This window comes from Colobus angolensis, unplaced genomic scaffold, assembly GCF_000951035.1.
Source record: "Colobus angolensis palliatus isolate OR3802 unplaced genomic scaffold, Cang.pa_1.0 Scaffold102, whole genome shotgun sequence".
In the NCBI taxonomy this organism is placed as follows: domain Eukaryota; kingdom Metazoa; phylum Chordata; class Mammalia; order Primates; family Cercopithecidae; genus Colobus; species Colobus angolensis.
Window position 1 is genome coordinate 2,960,263 of NW_012111142.1, and position 9,197 is coordinate 2,969,459.

The 9,197-nt window shown below is 37.2% G+C and overlaps 1 protein-coding gene across 7 annotated transcripts in view; it reads left to right on the top strand.

Annotated features, from left to right (window-relative positions):
• The first annotated feature begins 2,068 nt into the window (after positions 1–2,068).
• DOCK7 (dedicator of cytokinesis 7) overlaps positions 2,069–9,197 on the top strand; it is a 220,635-nt gene continuing 213,506 nt past the window's right edge. For all 7 annotated transcript variants that reach the window (XM_011941023.1, XM_011941032.1, XM_011941041.1 and 4 more), the window contains exon 1: positions 2,069–2,168. The gene's annotated coding sequence lies outside the window, so the exon portion shown is untranslated. The remainder of the gene's footprint in view (positions 2,169–9,197) is intronic.

Genomic DNA, 9,197 nt, shown 5'->3' on the forward strand with positions numbered 1-9,197 from the left:
GGGAGGGAGCAGTTTTCGGTTTACAGAAAAATGAATGGAAAGTATGGAAAGTTCTTGTACATCCTCCCTTCTCTCCCAAATTTCTTCAGTTAGCATCTTGCATTGGTGTGGTACATTTGTTATAATTGATGAGCCAATATTGATGTACATTGTTATTAACTAAAATCCATAGATTAAGTAGGGTTCACTGTGTCGTACATTCAATGAATTTTGACAAATATATAATGACATGTATCCACTATTACCATATCATACAAAATAGTTTCATTGTCCGAAACATCCCATGTATGAGTTTTTTGCTCATGCTGCTAATAAAGATACATCCAAGACTGGGTAATTCATAAAGGGAGGAGATTTAATGGACTCATAGTTCCACATGGCTGGGGGGGGGCCTCACAATCATGGCAGAAGAGGAAGGAGGAGCAGAGGGACGTCTTACATGGTGGCTGGCAAGAGAGAATGAGAGCCAAGCAAAAGGGGAAACCCCTTATAAAACCATCGGATCTGGTGAGACTTCTTCACTACCAGGAGACAGTATGGGGGAAACTGCCTCCATGATTCAGTTTTCTCTCACAGGGTCCCTCCCACAACACATGGGAATTATGGGAGCTACCATTCAAGATAAGATTTGGGTGGGGACACAGTTAAACCATATCACCCTATTTCTACTTATTCATTCCTCCTTTCTTGTCCCCACTCCAGCCCCTGACAACCACTGGTCTTTTTACTGTCTTCCATAGTTTGCCTTTTTCAGAATAAAATATAGTTGGAGTCATACAGATTGGCTTCTTTCACTTAGCAATATTCTTTTAAGGTTCCTCTGTGTCTTTCATGGCTTGATAACTCATTTCTTTTTATCACTGAATAGTATTTCATTGTATAGATGTAACACAGTTTGTTTATCCAGTCACCCATTGAAGGATAGCTTGATGCTTCCAAGGTTTGGCAATTATGAATAGGAAGTTAGCCTTTTTTTTTTTTTTATTTTTTTATTTTGAAACGGAGTCTCGCTCTGTCACCCAGGCTGGAGTGCAGTGGCTGGATCTTGGCTCACTGCAAGCTCCACCTCCTGGGTTTACCTGCCTCAGCCTCCCAGGTAGCTGGGACTACAGGTGCCCGCCAACTCGCCCGGCTAGTTTTTTGTATTTTTTGGTAGAGACAGGGTTTCACTGTGTTAGCCAGGATGGTCTCGATCTCCTGACCTTGTGATCCGCCCGTCTCAGCCTCCCGAAGTGCTGGGATTACAGGCTTGAGCCACTGTGCCCGGCCAAAGTTAGCCTTTTAAAACACAAATATTATATAAAGTACCTCAAGTCACCTACTTAAAAAAGGTTGCGCTAACTCAGTATCTTAAGCCCTAAAGAATGGTAACTCTTATTTTTGTGTAAACATTTCTAATTGTGTAGTTGGCTCATAACAGTGCTCAGTAAATGTATGTGAAATGATTGAATATGAAAGAAGGAAGGAGGAATTGAAGAGAAGAAATAGGAGAAAAGATTATATCCTAAATCTGAATACTTTTAGGAAAATGATATTATCTTGAAACTCAGCTGGAAACTCTAATGGGAACCAAGATGGTCAGGGCTCTGAATTAAATCATTAACTTGAAAACACTCCAGAGTTTTTTATTCCTAATTCTTGTACTTTAAAGTATATACATTTTAATATAATATACATTTTAATGTACACTTTATATACTTTAAAGCATATACATTTTAATATACACATCTTTTTATAGCTCCCAACTATAGAGCTGGCTCTATAGTTCCAGCTCTATTGTAGGCCAAAGTGTGTTCCCTATAATGCCCATATAAAAAAGCCTCATATAGGTTGTCTGTCACTGTAGTACCCTACATCAACATAAGACGTTCTAATGTAATTATAAGCTAGAAAAGTATTTCCTAAAATATTTTATGAATTTATAGCCTTATTGTTATGCCGAGATTTTGTTTTTCTTTAAATGAATCTTTAATGTATTTAGCTTCCCTCCATTTTAAACTAGTTTGGCTTTTTTTTTTTTTTTTTAATAATGTGTATAATGTTTTTGCTTTCTTCATTATAGAACGGTGGCAGCTGAAGTTAGGAAGCAGATCTCCGGACAATATAGTGGTTCTCCCCAACTGCTCAAAAACCTTAATATTGTTGGCAATATATCCCATCACACCACAGTAAGTAACGTATTCAAAATATAGTATGTTATTGGTGTATGATTGACTAGGCCATGAAAAAATAGTGGAAAGATAAGAACTAATTGGGTTCCATCATTAATCTCATAACCTTACTTGTTGTTACTTCATTTTGTTGAAATCTGTGTTGGGAGAGGATGTTATGGGGTGTCATAGAATTGCTGGTTTCCTAGCCAACTCTGAAACTTTATAGTCAGGATTTAATCAATCCTGGAATTTTACGTTTAGAACTTTTTTTTTCCTTCTATTTTTGACACCGAGTCTCGCTTTTGTCGCCCAGGCTGGAGTACAATGGCGCGTTCTCGGCTCATTGCAACCTCCACCTCCTAGGTTCCAGTGATTCTCCTGCCTTAGCCTCCCGTGTAGCTGGGACTACAGGCATGTGCCACCATGCCCAGCTAATTTTTGTGTTTTTAGTAGAGACGGGGTTTTACCATATTGGCCAGGCTGGCTCGAACTCCTGACCTTGTGATCCGCCCTCCTCGGCCTCCCAAGTTGCTGAGATTACAGGTGTGAGCCACCACATCTGGCCTTAGAACTTTTAAAGACTGAAGGTGATTCATTATGTGAAAATTTAGGAATCTATTCTAGAAACAAGCACCAAAGTAAATAATTATATGGGTTTGTAGAATTATCTGTTGCCTTTAAGATAAATGAATTTATATTTATTGAATTATTACTGTAAGCCTAGTACTGTGTCAGAGACATAAATGTTCTCTTATTAAAGAAGCTGGCATGAGGAAATTCAGTTTTGATAAAAACTAATATTTATTATGTTAGAAATATGAATTAAAAACACACCTCCATTTGTCTTAAAATTAGAGGTCATTTTTACAAAATGCTCTGGAAAACTAAAAAAGCAAATAAGCATGATAGGGTGGAGTTATAGATTAGCATTTTCCATTTAGCTGTGAAAGGGTACCTGTTATTGAACAAACTGGGAAATAACAGTTTGATCGACTTATAATGATATATTTATAACGTTTGTTTTACTAAAATTTGAAAACATTAAGTTGATTTTTAATTACAGTAACATGCTAATTGGAGAAATTTTAGAATGTATGGATTTCTGGCTGATTTCAGTGTACATGGAGATAATCCTTCCAAAATGCTCTCGGTGTCTTGAATGCCTCTCTTCCAGTGACATTATTTTGCATCCTGAATTACACCTTAACTACTCAAAATTTCTATAACCAGACCTTAGATTTTTGTCATTATGAATAACTATAACCCATGTGTAATCTTAGTTTTATGCTTCCCACTCTCTGATCACCACCTCTTATCTTTATGGCCTTCTTGTTATGGTACCCTGACTCCAATTGTCCTTCCACATCACCAGGACCTAGAATCCATGAACTCATTGAATTAGACATATGTAGCGACTTCCCAGGTTTTGTTGTTATTTTCACTGAGTACTTATTTGTGACATTTTAAATTCTGAGCTGTATACTGCCCTAGGAATAATATCTGGGCAAAAAGCGCTGAATGAGAAAAAAAAATTGAATTTTTAAAAAATTTTATGTATGTGTAATATATATTTACATGCTATATTTATATACATAATAGATATAGTGGTAAAATATACATAACATAAAATTTACCATTCTAACCAGTTTTATTTATACAATTCACTGGCATTAAGTACATTTGCAGTATTGTACAACCATCACCACTGTTTATCTCCAGAACTTTTTCATTATCCCAAACTGAAACCCTGTACCCATTAAACAATAACTTCCCATTTCCCCCCTCTTCCCAACTCCTGATAATATATTATCTTTCCTGCCTTTATGAATTTGCCTCTTCTGTGTACCTGATGTAAGTGGAATCATACGATATTTACCCTTTTGTATCTAGCTTATTTTACTTACTTAGCAGAATGTTTTAAAGGTTTATTTAGGTTGTAGCCTGTATCTTTTTTTTTTTTTTTTTTCCCCAGACAGGTTCTTGCTTTATCATCCAGGCTGAGTACAGTAGTACCATCATAGCTCACTGCAGCCTTGACCTTCCAGGCTCAAGTGATCCTCCCATATCAGCCTCCTAAGTAGTTGGGACTACAGGCACATGCCATCATGCCTCGTTAATTTTTGTATGTTTTGTAGAGATGGGGTCTCACTCTGTTGCCTAGGCTGGTCTTGAACTCCTGGGCTCAAGTGATCCTCCTTTTCGGCCTCCCAAAATGTTGGGATTATAGATGTGAGCCACTATCCCTGGCTGATTTAATTCCTTTTTAAGGCTTAATAGTATTCCATTGTATGTATATGTCACATTTTATTTATTCATTAATTTTGATGGACATTGGGGTCGTTTCCAAACTTTTGGCTATTGTGAATAATGCTGCTATGAACATGAGAGTACAATTATCTTTTTGAGTCACTATTTTCAGTTCTTTTGGGTGTATACCTAGAACTAGAATTGCTAGATGATAGAGTAATTCTGTGTTTATTGTATGCTTTTTGAGGAACCACCAATCTGTTTTTCTTAGCAACTGTATCATTTTACATTTCCACCATCAATGCACAAGGGTTCAAATTTCTCCATATTGTTGTCCACACTTGTTTTTAACCATTTAAAAAATAATAGCCGTTCTAATGGATACGAAGTGGTATCTCACTTATATTTTTGGTTTACATTTCCCTATCTGCAAATTTTATGTTGTATTTTCATTTAGTTCAATGTATTTTTTCATCTCATTTTTCAGACTTTTGTAACTCATGGATTATTTAGAAGTATGTTTAATTTCTAAGTGTTTGGAGATTTTCCTGTTATCTTTCTGTTGCCACTTTCTAGTTTGATTCTATTATAGTCAGAGAACACATTCTGTCTGATTTCAGTTCTTTTAAATTTGTTGAAGTTTGTTTTATGGGTCAGAATATGGTCTGTCTTGGTGTATACTTTTGGGACCTTTGTAATGAATGTATATTCTGTTGTCATCGGGTGGAGTGTTCTATAAATGTCAGTTAGATCTATTGGTTGAGGGTGCTTTTGAATTATACTATATCCTTGTTGATTTTCTAGAATCTGCAGAAAAGCGATCTCTTGAATTCTGCAAGTATAATTGTGATATGTTTTATTTATTCTTTCAGTTCAATCAGTTTTTGCTACACCTACTTTATAGTTCTGTCATTTAGTACATACACAGAGTATAGCTCTGTTATTTAGTACATACACATTTAAGATTGCTATGTCCTCTTTGATCATTCCTTTTATAATCAAGATAATGTCACTCTCTATTTGGTACTGTTGTTTGCTCTGAAGTCTGCACTTTCCCTTGTTAACTTAGCCACTCCTGCTTTCTTTTGAGTATTGGTCACCTGGTATATCTTTTTCCATACTTCTATTTTCAACCTACCTATGTTGTGTTATTTGAAGTGAGTTATTTGTAGATACCACATTGTTAGGTCATATTTTTAAGTCCATTCTGCTAGTCTCTTACTCTTTACATTTATGTTTATAATATAATGTATAAATTTATAATTTAATGTTGTTACTCTGTTAGGGTTTAAATCTACCATTTTATTTTTTGTTTATTCTGTTTTTCATCTCTCTGTTTTCTTTTTTCTACTTCTCCAGGGTTACCTAAATGTTTTTTAGGATTCCATTTTGATTTATAGTGTTGTTGAGAGTATCTCTTTATATAGCTTTTTTAGTGGCTCTACAAGGTATTGTGTTATATACACGACTTATCACAGTACTGGTGTTCATATATTACCAGTTTGAGTAAAGTGTAGAAACTTTACCTATTTTTACATCCCTTTACCGTCTCCTATACATAATTGTCTTAAACATTTTCTCTATATACACTTAGAATCATATTGGACAATTTAGAAAAGTCAAGAGGAAAAGGAAAGTCTATTGTATTTACCTGTATTTTTTGCTCTTGCTGTATTTGTTTTTCCTTCCTAATATTTCCAGATATCTTTTATTATTTCCTTTTGGTTTAAGGAATTTCTTTTAGCCATTCTTTTAGAATAGATCTGCTGGTGACAGAGTCTCTTAGTTTTTCTTTATCAGTGTATGTCTTGATTTCCCCTTCTTTCTTTTTTTTTTTTTTCTTTTGAGATAGGGGTGTCACTGTGTCACCCAGTGTGGAGTGTAGCGATGCAATCTCAGCTTACTGCATGCAACCTCTGCCTTCCAGGCGTAATTCTCCCACTTCAGCCATCGGAGTAGCTGGGACCACAGGTGCATGCCACCATGCCTGGCTAATTTTTTGTATATTTTTGGTATAGTTGAGGTTTTGCCATGTTTCCTAGGCTGGCCTTGAACTCCTGAGCTTAGGCGATCCACCTGCCTTGGCCTCCCAAAGTGCTGGGATTATAGCCATGAGCTACTGTGCCCGGCCTTCCCCTTCATTCTTCAAGGATATTTGCAGGATCTAAAATTCCAGGTAGTGAGTTATTTTCTTATAGCACTTGAAAAATGTTGTGCCACTTTCTGACTGCCATGATTTTTTTGTTTGTTTTTTTTTTTGAGACGGAGTCTCGCTCTATCTCCCGGGCTGGAGTGCAGTGGCCAGATCTCAGCTCACTGCAAGCTCCGCCTCCTGGGTTTTACGCCATTCTCCTGCCTCAGCCATCGGAGTAGCTGGGACCACAGGCGCCGCCACCGCGCTCGGCTAGTTTTTTGTATTTTTTAGTAGAGACGGGGTTTCACCGTGTTAGCCAGGATGGTCTCGATCTCCTGACCTCGTGATCCGCCCGTCTCGGCCTCCCAAAGTGCTGGGATTACAGGCTTGAGCCACCACGCCCGGCCTGCCATGATTTTTTTATGAGAAATTTGTAAGTTGAATTTTTTTCCCCCTAGAGATAAGGTGTCATTTTCTCCTCACTGCTTTCAGGATTTTGTTTTATTTATTTATTTATTTTTTTTGAGACGGAGTCTCGCTCTGTCCCCCAGGCTAGAGTGCAGTGGTGCAATCTTGGCTCACTGCAACCTCTGCCTCCTGGAGGCAGATTCAAGTGATTCTCATGCGCAGCCTACTGAATAGCTGGGATTACAGGTGCCCCGCTACCACGCCTGGCTAATTTTTATATTTTTAGTAGAGATGGGGTTTCACCCTATTTGCCAGGCTGGTCTTGAACTCCTGACCTCAGGTGATCCGCCAGCCTCTGCCTCCCAAAGTCCTTGGATTACAGGCGTGAGCCACTGCACCTGGCCTTTCTTCTTTCTTTTTCTTTCTTTCTTTTTTTTTTTTTGTAATCTACATTTGGTTGCTGTGTCATGGTACATATTTCTTTGGGTTTATCCTGTTTAAGGTTTGCTTAGCTTCTTGTGTCTGTAGGCTTATGTCTTTTTATGAAATTTAGAAGTTTTTAGCCATTGTTTTTTCAAATATGTTTCAGCCCTGTCTTCTTTTTCCTCACTTTCTAGGACTCTGGTGGTGCCAGTATTGGATATTTTAGTATAGTTTGTCTCTGAAGATGCTTTCTATTTTTGTTTTGTTTTGATTTTTCAGTCTGTTTTTCTTTTAATACTGTTCAGATTGGATAATTTCTATTTTTCTTTCTTCAAGGTAACCGATTTTTACCTCCTCTATCCCCTCTTTTCTACTGTTGAATTTATCTATTGAATTTTAAATTTTGGTTAGTGTGTTTTTCAGTTACAAAATTTCCATTTAGTTCTTTATATCTTCTGTTTCTTTGCCGAGATTTTGTTTCTTTACAGAGAGTTTCTGGTTTTTCATTTATTTTAAGAGTGTTTACAATTGCTGTTGAATTATTTTTCTGATGTTTGCCTTAAAATCTTTGTCATATAATGCCAAGATCACTTATCTTGGTATTGACATCTACAGGTTGTCTTTTTAATTAGAGTTAAGATTTTCCTTGTTCTTAGTATGATGAGAGATTTTTGATTGGAACTTGTACCTTTTGGGTCTTATGTTGTGAATTTCTAGGTCTTATTTAAACATATTTTAGCTGACTTTCTTTGATATTGCTCTAGTTATAGGTGGATGCTATCTTGTTTTGGACAGATGGAGTAGAAGTTCAGATTTCTTATTTGTCTTCTTTTGGTATACAAGGAGGGGAAGGATTCCTTGCTACTTATTGTTGAGCAGGAGGGAGAGTCCCCACTTCTACTGGACCACAGCTCACACTACTTAGCTGGGAAGGATAGTAGTGCTCCTTACTGTTCCTCACATGGCCTCTACTGACATCCAAGGGTGTGTGGCCTTGTTACACTGGGCATTGGTGAAAGTACTTACTCTCCACTAGACCTTCTCTGACAGTGCCCAAGTAAAGCAAAGAGGAGCCATGTTGCTGCTTCATAGGAGTTGATGTCCAGATTTCCTTAGTGGCCTCTACTGACACGATGAGAGTCAAAGATTAATTATTGCTCGGTAGATATAAAAATCCCAACACCCTACTTGTACTTCTCTGATACTACCCTGGTGGGGAGAGTTGGGATGCCTTGTTACAGCTTGGTGAGGGTGGAAATATAGCTCTCCACTTGGCCTTTGAGCAGTTAAAGTCTAAATGTTTTTTGTTTTGTCAGGTTGCTTCTTTCTTGATCTTTTGGCTGGGGAAAACAGGCTCACCACAGCCCAGTCCCACTACCTCTAGTGCTTCTTGTCGTTTTCTGGGTTGTGGACTTTTCTAGTTCTAAGTCTGGAATGTATAAGGCAAAAAGAAATTTTGAAGTAACTCACTGTCGTGCCATTCCCTGGGTTCTGATGTCCCTGCCGGCCAGCCTTTTTCTCTATACCTTTCAGAGTCTTCTTAGGTTTGTTTTCTATGTAGTGTCTAGGCTGTTGTACTTAGTGGAAAGAATAGAGGAAAAGTACTTCTACTTCGTCTTTCCAGAAGGGAAAGTTTCCCCTAGTGACTTTTGATGTTTGAGCAGTTTTTTATGTGCTTTATTTTTTCCCATTTACTTGAGGGTGTGACTAAAAAAAATTATTGAGATGTAGGACTTGTTCATATATTCTAAGTACTAGTCCTTTATCAAATATGTTTTGTAAGTTTTTTCTTTTAGTGTGGCTTATTAATCATTTTCTTTTTTTTTTTTTTT